Raw genomic sequence first — 13,656 nt, forward strand, 5'->3', positions numbered from 1 at the left:
TAACAGTGCACAGAAACTGAAGGTGGAAAGCTCCCTATTTATTTTTTTTTTCCTGGCCCTAACAACTATTTTGAAGATAAAATTTCTTAGACTTGTGAATGAGATTGAAGAGACAGAAAGGGAGGTACTTTAGTAACAGCGATTTGAACTTAGTTCCTTCCAATTCGATCATCGCAGAATTATTTAATAATCTACATTGGGAGGGACTCTGAAGGACATCTCGTTCAAACTCCTTCTCAGAGAAGGACTAACTTCAAAGTCAGGTTGCTGTGGGCCTTGTCCAGTTAAGTTTTGAACATCTCCAAGGACAGATATTTCACAGCACGTCTGGTAACCCGTTCCAGTGGTTAACCACCCTTACTGTAATTTTTCCCCCTTATATCTGTTTGGAATTTCCCTTGGTGCATCCTATGACCACTGCCTCTCAACCTTTCAATGTGCACCTTTGGAAAGAGCCTGATAAGGATTAAGAGTGAGGATTGAGAGTGTAGGATCTGCAATCCTTTGTCAAGCTGGTGATTCAGTAGCAAGTTTCTAAGCAGGAGGAAAAAGAAGGCATGCACAGATCTATCTCCACCATCCTTGCTTCCAACATGTGGATGTTTAGGGAATTCTTGAGTTAGAATCTACAACCTAGCAGCGGTGTTCAATCAGCCACAGATTTAATACTTTCTTGGATTTATTTTGGTCTCCACAAAATTCTATTGTGATAAGTGCTGTAGTTGAATTATAAATTATGAAAAAGTGCTTCACTGACTTGAAGTAAAACAAACCAAGCTCTCCCAGTTTTAGCAATATTGCTTAAATATTGTCATGGAAGTGAGTGAGACTAAGATGCATGATTCTGCTAGCTGATTTATATGACTGCAGTGGCACAGATCTTGAAGATGTTTTAAAACTTCTCAGTGCAAGGAAACTATTGAGATAGTAAGTGTTAGCATCCTTTGAGAATTTCTCTGCATAATCAAATTTACCATCAGAACTATCCCAGTGAAGTTTTTCCACTAGACTTTTAGTGGTGTAATTTCCCATGTGAAGACATTCTAAAAAAGGCCAGGTCACCCAGGGTTTACAGCAATTTAGCTATCATAATATATTATAGATTGGCTGATAAATCTATACACGCACACGAGCATTGACTGCAAAAAGACAAAGAAAGAAGTTTGGAAATAGAGAATTTTTCCCCTAAAAGACAACTCCCACTGTAAAGATCAAAGGCAAATTGTAAAGCTGTTATCAACAGAAACTGTGCCAGTCTAAAACTAAAAATTAAATACTGAGGTGTTACCACTAGTCAATTTAAAATGCTGTATGCTTTCTTCTATATTCCTGCCCAAATCACTGCTGACCAGAACACTGAACCTTAAAATAGAAATCTCTATTTGTCAAAATTATGCTTTTACTCATGCTGACTTTAACTACTATGGCTGCTCGCCATTCTGTCTGATGCCACCATCCCTCCATTCCTTTCTGAGAGTTGGAGCATTGTCATAATAACCAGAGAAAGAAAAAACATCAGATTTCAGTCATAATATCATGTGTCTTACCAAATTCGCAATATTTTCTTCTATGTTCCAGAAAAATGAGTCAATACTGACTGTTCATATCTGTGTGCTGAACTGACTCTTACCCTCTTTTTTGCTTTCTCCTCTTTTTATAGGCTTTCTAATAAACACCTTTAAAACTCACTGTTGTGATCCTTACCTCCGCTTTTGTTTCAGTATCAAGTCATTCTATTTGTTTTACTCCCTTTGTAGTAGCAAACTGCCCTTTGTGGAAACTGAGCCTGGTTAAGAATTCCCTTTTGCTGCAAATCCAAATGGAATTCTTAGCAGTACAAGACGTCACACACCGTGCTAGGCTGTTTGCTCCCATATCTCACTCAAAGGCACAGGGCTTCATTCTGATTTACACACTTCAAATAAGATCAGAATCAGGCCAACAGTTCCTGCCAAAAGAGCACACAAACTGAAAGCTAGAGAAGATGAAACAGACTCACTCCAAGAGATTCAGAGAACAAAAGTAGCAAAAACCTTTTAAACTTTTTTTGTATTTGCAAGGAGTGATACTAGCCTGTGAGGGGTATTCACAGGCCCTGTGCAAGCAGGGGGATTTCCAAAGGTATTAGACAGGAAAGCAAACTGATGCATTAATTGGTTAAAAAATAAATTAGAATTAATTTTTTAAAATATTACTCTGCTTCAAATAATATAATTCTGTTTCTATTTCATGATGCAATTGTGCCAATGTGTTTAGAAACCTCAGAACTACTCTCTGTGCAGGGAAGTTACACTCTGAAGAAGAGCTGACCAGATAATGACTCCCTTGATTTCGTTGTCATTACTATTACATCTGTCCTTCTGACTTGTATCTTCCCCTTGGTAATTGACTATACAAGAACTAAAGCAAGAAGCATTCAAAACTTGCAGTGCAGTTTGGTTCCAAACACAGCTGTGAGATGTGTGGAGGCAGCTAGCTCCCCTCCCAGCTCGCTCTTGTAAGGATGGGGAGCAAACATTTTGCAGACAGCAAGTTGGGCTCTTGCCTAGCCCTGTTGAGTCTTAAACTCAACAGCTCCCATCCTAAAGAATTCTATCCCACACCCCCAAAACCCCACCCAATAGTTTTACCGCCCTTTGTATATTGTGTTGTAGCATATGGCCACAAAGTTGACAAAAATGCATATTCAGGGCTTAGTCCACCCCCAGTTCATACTGTAAAGCTTATGCCCATGTTAATAGTCTATCTCAGCCAAAAGTCTGTACTTCAGGGAGGGACAGGAAAAAATAATGTTTGTGCAGGTTACACAACAATAGTAAATCAGTTCTAAGATCATAAGCTTTGTTTGATCGTAAAATATATATATAAAAAAGTAAAAGGCAGGCATCAGAGCAGGAAATGGTGCCTATAGTTACTGAAGCATGCCTGGTATTTTAGCATGGACTCAAGCTACCAAGTCTGGATGGACTGGGCACAAGCAAATCATACATGATACAAATTAGTCTGTCAAGAGACAACACAAGCCAACTCTTCCCAAATACATGAATGCTCTAATTCAAAATTGCAGCTGGGCTAATAGTCATTGGGAAAGTCAGCATGAGTCACAGGGTTCAGTAGGCTTTAACAACTCTACATGTCACAGTGTAGACATAATCCCAGAATCTCACTGTGCAGTTCCTGGACAGCTGGAGAAAGACTTTGGAGAGAAATACGATATGCTTTCTTTCCAAAAGCCAAGGCCCTACTCCTTTGATACATCCCTCTAGGCAATGGAAAAAATCATGATCTGATCTTGGTTCACATAGTTAGAGCTATTGTAAATAAGCTGTGCAGGACAAGCGCACTCCACAGTTGGACCAGTACACATACCTCAGTACGTACCCTGGCTGCAAACGGAGAAACAACTTAGATGCGCACCATCCTAAGGAGCTGCAGGGCCTGGCTGGGATAATTGCACTACCAGAACTGAAGGGGCTGCAACAGAATTCTTGTGCTCCACAGCATGGCACAGGTTTGGTAGATTAACTAAAAAATTACAGCTAAGTTGGTTTCATGTGATGTTGCTTCTCACTCCGAAATCTGAAAACGAAAAGTGTTTCACTTTGCTTGTTTTCACCAAGAAATGAAAGTTGCATGTGTCTGTTGCAAAATAACAGGCCGTGATTTACTCCATGGCAGAACCACGGAGAATGTATACATGTAGACATTACTGTTTCCTATACCCCCAAAATGGCTTCTTTTTCCAGATGCAAAGCACATACTGCTTTCAAAGCAACATAAATTGCATGACATAAAGCATGCTGAGCCTCAAAAAAAAATGTGTTTATAAAATAAGAGATGGATGATACTCATATATTAAAAACTGATCATTAAAGTTTGTTTCTCTTTATTTCTGGTGATTGTATTCATCCTGAAGTGTTTTTGTGGTATTTGTTGAAACTGATTGCAATGCAATGCTTGCTAAGCTACAGTACATCTTTCTGTATGAACCAATTGCACATTAGTTTTTCTGATTTCCACATGCAGACCAAACGTAAAATAAATAAATAATAAAAATCTTGTCTCATAGCCTTTTGTTCAGTTTCAAAATGACTCCAAATAACACAAGTCATTAATTGATCACCTTACAGTGTAACAAGGTACTGTCGTTTCATGCTGTACATATGTGGATACTGCCAGATAAGTTTAACTGCTGTTCTGCTAGCAGCTTTTTAGATGATGTACTGTCCTGTAGTCCTTGGGTTTGTTTTGGTTTGGTTTTCAAACATAGGCAGTGTTCCACTGCCAGCAGCAGGCCCCCGGGTATTTTGCCCTCAGAATGTCCTCCATCAGTTAAGATTTTGATAATCCTGCTTTACAGGGCTGAAATGTTGGATTTTTGCAAACGTGCCTGCAAAACAGCCAAGTGTTTTGGAGAGGAATCCAGAAGCATTTTATCAAGCAAAACTTCCATTGATTTCCATGGGAGTCTTGTCGGAGTAAGAACTGAGTCAAGACTTCAAGACTTGGCACATTATCAATCCCAGCAAATGACGGGCGAGAGCTGATGCCTAACGCATGTTCTAGGGAGGAAACAACTTGGCTCAGGGACCATATTTAAAACATCACATACTGTAGTTCAAGCTCTGTAAGAAGTGAGAAGAACAAAGCTTAATTTAGTCTCTAAACACCCAAGTCAGAGTTCAAATATAGTGCAAATATTCTTTACATATCTCAGCAAGTTTAGTGGTGCTCTTACTGTAAAAGGCAAGAACAATGGACAAAAAGAAGTCAGGTCTTAATGCAAGACAAACCTCACTTATACATAAATGCCTAGGGGAAGCAATACAATGCATTTATTTATCTATTTATTTTCATAAGCTATTGACAACTAGAGTCCATGTCTGCAGCATGACATTATTAGTTAAGAAACACTAACAGAATAAGAAAAGCAGTGTTTCATATAGCTTTTCTAGCTCTTCTTTTTCCTTGAATTTCTCCAAAACAGAGCCTCTTCTCTATCTTGTCCGGCTTTATCAGGGAACCTGAAATTTGTCATCTCACAACCAAAGAAAAAGGTCAAAGAAGAGAGATGAAGGGGTTTACTATACAGCTATTTCTAAGTGCTAATAACTATAATTATGAATCTGTCCAGCAGATTTCATTTGCAGTGTACCAGCGTGCCTTATAACGACAAATTTTTCAGCATATTTCATTAAAACAAATATCATTATAACTAATAGAGTAAGCTCAGGAATGGGATTTCTAACTCAGTCACCACGTCTGCTCCATCATAGGTGACACTTTCCTAATGTGCCTGATGTTGCAGATTAGTCCAAGGGCTGGTAGTTAACTAGGTGTCTGTTTGAGATGCAGCAGAACCAGAAACTGAAAAAAAAAAAACAACTTTGCAGAAGTCATATTACGACCTCCCTCTCAAACTTCTTCATACAGGATATTGCTCTGATGGAGGAGAAAGCTATAGGCCATTAAAACTCGAGTGGTGTTTGGAAATACACTGTCCTGGAGACTTAAATCTCCAACTCTTCTATGAGGACTTACCTTTCGTACCTTTCAGGGTGAATTCCACAAAGGGGTTATATCATATACCTTCAGGTAGTATAGGCAGAACACTAAAGCATGACAATTGTATGCACTAACATGGAGCAGTGTTGTGGTGTCACAAAGGCCTGTATGCACAATACCGTGAAACATATTCAGGGCATTACAGACAGAGAGAGAGGTAGACACAGCTTTCAAAGTCTTGCTGACCAGGTGCTGGCAAACGAAAACCAGGTGTTGTCTAGAGTTGTTTCTAAGCAAACCTCAAAATCTGGGTTGCACTCAAAACAGGAAAGATTTTTCTATTTTATTGGTTTGACTGACTGGCTCTTTTAGTAAGCACACTGCTTTTAGCAAAACACCTTTCTGCCTGCACAAGCATTTGGTTTTTAGTTGAAACATTTTCTCTCACTCCAAAAACTTAAATGGTGACCTTTGCAACAGACTAAAATCATATACAAACCCTTTATACAAATATTTTTTGAGAAGGAAATTGGTACTGTAATGAATTTCACAGTGTGTGAACTGGACAAACACCTCCAACACATACTAAGATGCACCTTGACCATCAAATCACACTCTTGTAAAGCAAGGGCTTGAGTTGGTGACAAACCAAGTGTGTCAGTTGAGCTTTCTCAGAACTCCTAATGGCATACAGAATTCTCACAAATTGTCTGGCTGTAACATAAAGCCTTATAATTCATACTTGTTAAACAGTTGGTTTTCCTTCTCCTTCAGTAACTAGGTACAGCCTATAGGAGAGGTGAGTCCATTGGATAATAAAAGAGGAAAATACTTTCTGTGCATGGCTAGTGTATATCCACTGAGGTCTAATGAGACTGCAAAAACTTAAGCAGCTTTCGTTATTACAATTCTGTTTGCATGACCTAAAGTGAGGCTTAAAAAATTCTTCATACTTGTAGATACTAATCTGTATGTGTTATCACTTCTTTTCCATTTACAAATGATGTAGTCACCTTTCTTTTTTCCTCCTCTGTAGATCTGGAACAAAAATCCATCTGTTTAAAAGAGTTTCCGTTTGCATGTGAAAATTGTTCTGCCTCTCAAATACACTTTTCACCATATCTTTCACAGCTTCAAGCTCAGCTGCTTTCATTCCATATGACCATACTTCTACCCTACAAGCTAAAAACCCTGTTTGTCCTGCCTCTTGTCACCCTTTGTAGAAGGCAATGGGGGAATAGAATTAGCTAGAGGAACATAGGCATAGAAGAGAAGCAGGCAAACTATAATGAAAGCTGTCTGGGTTAGTGAAAGGCCTTGATAAACAGAACAGTTGGAGATAACATCTACATTGTGTATCCTGGCTCGGATATTTGGTCAATGGTGACTTCCTTTTTAAGTTAAAAAATACAGAAGGCAGAGGTAAAATTATAGTAAAATCTCATGTTTTGTAAAATCACACCATACTTTTCCTGCAGCTTGTGATTTCAGAGCTCCTACAATCAGGCAGCTGGGAAGTGTACATAGGAGACTTTAGGGACTCAGAAGACACTTGGCACTCTGGCTGGCAGCTAGCATGAAGAAAACATGGATATACTCTAACATACAGCAGAGTGTGTCAGCACTAATTGTGGAAAAAAAAAAAAAAAGAAAAAGATAATAACCATGATTTCTGCACTGTTAGGATTGCTACCTTGTTGCTATATGTAATCAGTATTCATTCATATACTGAAGATGCTGAACTTGAGATCAAGATAATTCATTTGTAATGATTGAAACATTTAATTTTCCTTGATTTCAGTTGGAAATTCCAGGTTTAGCTATATTGGGGTCTAAATATTTGTCTTTCTAAGCCACGCATTATAGCCATCACAATTCAGACAGTACAGATTCAAGCAGTACTGCAGAAAAATGTCTCCATTCAAACAGAGCTTTGGCTAAGTGGTAGCTCTCTATTCTTTCAACCCTTCCCTGTCTCATTAATCTTGCAAGAATGTAGCCACATCCTGCAGAGACTTATTCACATACATAGTCCTCATGTTCCAGGGAATAAATGCTCTCAAGAACATGCTCCTAGCCCTAGGAGCGCTATATGCCAACATCGCCTTAAAAATACTTGAAATTCTCCAGTAACTAGACAGTTGAATGTCTGTGCGTCTTGAAATGATGTGAATTGCAAAGAACAAAACAAGAATAGACCTGTCAAAAGAGGAATAAATAAAAGTGCAAACATTAAAGTTTCTACAGACATTATTAACTCTGACTCCCTGTATATCATGTGATATGTAATTTGGAAACATGCATAAAGATAAATGCTTTTTCTTCTGATTTTCTTATTAAAAATAGAGCAGCCTATTGAGTACATGGTGATAAATGTGCTACTGGAATTTCTTGTCTGTAAGGGAAAGAACTTCTCTGAAATTTAAATATATCTTAAAGAGATGTGCACTTTCATAATAGCTACGTTAAGGGATGTTCCCTACCTCTTGCTGCTGCCACCATCTTTTAGGTCCAACAGCTTGTTACTGAAACATCTCCTTCAAGCTTTGCTACTTCCTTTTCTCATTTTTCAGTTAGTTCTACAGCAGTCCAAAATAGAGAGTCTTACCCCATGCGTTTCTTAAGGACACCGGCCATTCTGTAGAACAGAACTCGTTCTGTGCAATAAGAATTTTATTAACATTTCTGTATGAGAGGCCACAGCCACACATCTTCAGTTTTAGCAGAGCAAGGCAGCCATGCTTGCAGATATTAGCACACCTGCTGAAATAATGGATCTCAATCGCTGATTACGAGAAGCCAGGGGAGCGGCACAGAACACTGCGTTCTGTCCATATGCCAGCCATTAGATGTTGAGGGCTAAAACCAGATGACTGCATCTCTGCAGCAAGCAAAGGCATCAGATCCCATGCCTGCAGGCTGAGTCTTTTATTTTATTTTATTTTATGATACAGGAAAAAAAAAAAAAAGTCTTTCTCTGGCAGTAATACAATTAACAGGAAACAAGGACCAACAGTAACACAGCACACAATGCCAGGACTGCTGATCCTCCTCCAACTTCTGAATCCATTTAGCACGTCCCAGAAGGCCCCGCGCAGATGAAACTCTTTGATATGTTTTTAACCTCTCTGAGAGCTGCACAGGTGCAGCCCATTTGGAAAGCAGGCAGCTCCCATTTTTCCACCAGGGGCAATGTTACTTTGAAATCATTCCATGAAGTCATTAGACTTGAGTTTGTTGTTATTGTTTTTAAAAGACATAATTTATTCATTTTCTGCTTTCAATAGCTTAAGAACTGCAGCGAATTAAAAAGCCATCTCTGAAACCCATTAAGGTGATTCACCAAGATCCAGTCTGCTTTGTTAAACAAATTGACTTAAGTCACTGTATTTATTACTAAAAGCAAAATAAGATAAAGCAAAACAAAAATCCCACACACTCAGCCTACATGCTCTTTTCAAATCCTATGTCTGGAGATTAATCAAACCTCTCTGTTAAGCTGACTTGAGGAAATAGGAAGTGAAATAACTCACTAGTATACAAACACATTTTAGGGCAGTTTTAAGAAATTGGAAAATCTTGACAATGTAAAATCAAAAATTATTACAATTGTAGGCTCATGGTTTGTTTGAAAAAACTTCATATGGTTGCACAATCATCAAATCTGTTTTCTGACATAAGAGAATCAGTATGTCTGTTGTCTGACAGTCTTCTTTTAAATCTAGATACTGATTTTCTTCATAGATAAAATACTGAACACAAGCATACCTCTTATAAGTATGAAATAAATAAAGCTAAATATCTATTTGTTTGTTCGTCTGCAGGTATTTTGCTGAATACATAATTCACTCAATGAATCTATAGATATTACATCCAAAATAGACTGTTATGATCATTGTATTTGATCTCCTGGGTGACCTAGGTGAAACAACCTCAACCGTTAATTTTTGCATCAAAACCATCATTTTCATTTGATCTACAGAACCTCCTTGAAAAAGATACCCACTCTTAATACAAAGACTTCAAGTGATGGAGAAACCAACATGTCCCTAGGTAGATTGTTCCTATGGTTAATTTACCCTTCCTGTTAAAAATGGTCACGTTACTTCAAGTCTGAATTTCTGTAGCTCCAGCTTCTAAACATTAGACAGTGTTATATCTTTTTCTGCTTATAAAGCTAGATTAAAGATGTCAGCAGTAATTGTGTGAGTTGATCTACAATAACACATAGCCTTTGGTGCCGACACTAATCAAGGTTAGGGGACTCCAGCAACATCTAGATACACAGCAGGAGGCAAAGGTTCAGCTAATTCAGAATTCTCTTGCCTTTGTGCTTTTGATGAAATTTTAATTCAGTTTGGGTGCAGGTCTATTTCATTTATTGTTTGGTGTTTGAGAACATTAAAGTGAACATTGAAAAAGAAATAAAAAAGACTTGTTGCTAGCTTTTGGTTAATATGGTGTTATTTACTTGCATGTATTAATACAAGAAAACTCAAAGCTATCTAGGGTCTCTTAAATGTTTATAAAATAAAGAAATTACTATTATGAAAACATATGACTAATAATGCTTAAAATGTACATATACATTTTACAATCTAATAGAAAGACATGAAGACTGCCATGAACAGCTGTAGACCAAGCTGATGTTTAGTGTAAGCTGGTAAACCTTACCTTTTTATATCAGCAGCGATTTTCATCTAAATAAAATTATTTGAGTGGAAAATGCAGATTCCTTCTGTTTTTTAAAGGACTTTGATTTGAATAGTCTAAGTTCCTTCTCAAACACACTGGAAATATGAAGGATGCTTAGATTTAGTTGTGTGTTGGGAAATTTAGAGATATTTGCCTGAAGATTTAGAGATTTGGTAATGAAAGGTGACATAAAATACAATGGATACAATGGATACAATGACAAATGGATAAATACTGTCTCTCTAAAAAATAGTTTATATAGATTTAAGATTTCAAGCTCCTTTGGCCTACTTTCAAATGACCCATGTCTGTTTAAAATCTGGAAATAGGAGAACTGTCTTGGACAAAATGTTTCTTTTAGAAAAATGCAAACAGAAAAACCAAAATACCGTCATTGTATGACATATTATGTTCTCTGGACTTTTATTAAGAAGAAATCAGCAATGACTCTATAATTAATGTTGAAACATGCATTTAAACAAACAGAATTCAGTCTTGCTGAAATACTTGAATGATTGTATTTAGTCTCCAAACATGACATAGTAATTCTTCACTGGACAATCTGGAGTACAGCTGTGGGGAGTGTGGAGAAGTTAGGAAGCACTTGGAGGGGGAAATTTGAAGGACATCAGGATTCAGTAAAATTGAGAAGGCCCTGTCTAAAAGCAAGACTTTTTAAGTGGTCTTGTAAAGCGGGCAAAAAAAAAAGGGGGGTGGGGAGGTTGAAGTCCCCCACATATTTATACTCTATGCAAAGAAAAGACAACCCAGAAATTATGCACTGAGTTCTTACTCTAGCAAAGTCTAAAAATTCTCGTTCTCTACAGCACTTCTCACTGCTAACCTTAAGTCATGAAGAACTCTGTCCCCCATACAAAGTGGTAACTTCAGCCACATACACAAGTTGTCACAGGGGAAGGAGGTATTAAACTTGTATATCAGGACTCGTGTTAAATATGGTTACAATATTCGGCACTGTGCAACTCCCTTCATTGTCCACCCTTCAACACACTTGAACTTAACATGAAGCGAAAGGCTGTCCACACATGAATCATATACTTCCAAGCTTCAATCAGCTTTCCCAACAAAGCAAAAGCATACATTTCTAAACACACAGCCTCCATGTGAGTCAAGGTTTGGGTGGAGGAAGGAGACATGGGAAGTAAAAATGGGCAAGGTTGAAAAGCAAAGGTACAACTTGTAACTGGGACTTCAAGAGCTGGATAAGCTTAACTACAGATTTCCTGGTTTTTCTAACACTTGTGTTGATAGTGTGTGCACTTCAGAAACCTGGCCCTGGCCCTTACTTTCACAAAGCAGGGGAGAGAATGTGGAACAACAGCTGCACTTCAAACACCACATGGCTTTTAGAGTGTTTTGTTCCCCTTCACACGTTTTTACGCCAGAAGGGAACATATGGTCCACTGTTTGGAAATTTCCCAACCTAAATTTTTGTTTGATTAATTTCATACAACTACTCCCAGTTACAAGCCCTTGTAACACTCCAAACAGTTATGTTCCTTCCTTTACATTTATACACTTCAATTAGCTGTAGAAGCTTATGCACCTTCTTAATCATCATATAGCTATGCACATCTAGTTCTTTTCATCTTTTCTTGCCATCATCTTTCTGTGTTCTTTAATCTTGATTGTGGCTCTTTTCTGAATTCCCTCCAACTTCTTGATATTTATGTCTGATCTTAAAGTGTCCAGAGCAATACATTTTTGTGTAGGTGTAATGTTACTTCTGTACTGAGAATCACTTTACTTCAGACTGTTACACAACACCTATCACAGCCATATCTGAGCAGCTTCCAACGTGTTAAAGAATGTGACCAGCATTCTTACTGCCACTGTGGCCCATGACACTGCACATCCCTGATTTTGGAACCTTATATGACATGCTATTACCACTTCATGCTCAATAACATGCTTTAATTTTGGGCAAGTCCTGAGGTCATCAAGCAGCTGGACTTGATTTGAAGCTGGACTTCCAACTCAACTATTCTACTATATTCTACAAGTCTACTGATTTCCTGTCCATTTTTATTCTCCCAATGAAACATGGCAGGACAGGGCAGGGGGCTGCAGGAATCTGCATGCCTTAACAAAATGCTAATGCTAGGTGCAGACTCTTGTACAAGCAATTAATCTTTGCACTGTGAATATTTGAAGGTGTAGTAGCTGGATGAATGCTTGTATGTGGTAGACATATAGGATAAGCCTTGGACCTTAACTCATACCTGCTGTTTAAGTGGCAATCCAAGTCATGGTTTAGTTAAGCAGAAAGCCAGCTTGACCCATTCAAAACTCCAATGAACTGATGGTATGCAGTCTCCTCACGTACTGTTTGAGTATGATCTAAAGTCTCATAATTTATACATTTTAAACAGTTAGTTTTTCTTCCCCCTCAGTAAATGGGTAACAGGAAACAGACAAAGCTCCTTAACTTTTCTTTAATCTTCCTCACTAGTGAAGTGAAAATCAAACGATAATTGTCTGGATGATCTCATTATTGTCAACAAAACTGAAACCTTGAAGTCCACATACACTGAAATGCTGATACATTAAACAAAAAAGGGAACTGTGCTTACATGTTGTTCAATAAATAAATAAGAGCTATAGAGAGATTCATGATGAATGAGCACCCTGGGAGGGCTTCAGCTTGTCAGAATTATACAGTGACATTAATCACAGCATAACAGGATTGCTGCAGGCTTCCAGTGCAAAGTCCTCATTATATCTTCAAAACAAGACAAAACAAAACAAAAATAAAAAAAATCCCCACAACTTCCAAGTTCCTCAAAGTGGAATCTTAACTAACAGACTTGTTCAGCAGAATACAAAACTCAAAATAAACTGGTCTTCATCACATAAAGAATCGCAGAGAAAAAGCAGTGGAAAGCCATCAGTGCAGTTGCACCATCCAACCAGGCTACATTTCCACTATGATCAATGTACTTGTGTATCAGTTTGGCTAAATCTTCTTCATGGGGTCTCAGCTACATTAGCAAAGCTACACTTCATCTAATTACAGCACTATGACCTCCACCACAGAAGTGAAATAAGTAATACTTGTAATATTTGTAATATCTAGGTGTCATGTCAGCAATGCTCTTGGGGAATCACACCTCTTCAGCACTCAGAAAGATGCTGCTGAAAGACAAAATTCTCCAACACTGACTTGGCTCCAGAAGTAAAAAGAGGATGCTCAAACACATGATGACCAGAAATCACTGTAACATAGTCAACTTGGTTCAAATTTGCCTGGATAACTGGTTTTAAATCTAAGAATTACATTAATAGGACCTAGGAATGCTGAGTATCTTGTGAATCTTGATTAATTAAATTCACCTCCTTAAAATAATAACTACATGCTTGCTTGCTAAACAAAAGCACTTTTAACAGAACTTTCCTAAGACAGTTGCAGACAGTTTTTACTTCTGGCCAAGTCAA

General features: G+C 37.9%; 1 long non-coding RNA gene across 1 annotated transcript in view; it reads right to left on the bottom strand.

Moving 5' to 3' along the window:
* Window positions 1–3,869: 3,869 nt before the first annotated feature.
* LOC137861962 (uncharacterized) overlaps window positions 3,870–13,656 on the bottom strand; it is a 152,579-nt gene continuing 142,792 nt past the window's right edge. The window contains exon 6 of the long non-coding RNA XR_011099950.1: window positions 3,870–4,625. This is a non-coding gene — a long non-coding RNA (uncharacterized lncRNA). The remainder of the gene's footprint in view (window positions 4,626–13,656) is intronic.

The sequence above is a fragment of the Anas acuta genome, chromosome 10 (assembly GCF_963932015.1).
Source record: "Anas acuta chromosome 10, bAnaAcu1.1, whole genome shotgun sequence".
Classification (NCBI taxonomy): domain Eukaryota; kingdom Metazoa; phylum Chordata; class Aves; order Anseriformes; family Anatidae; genus Anas; species Anas acuta.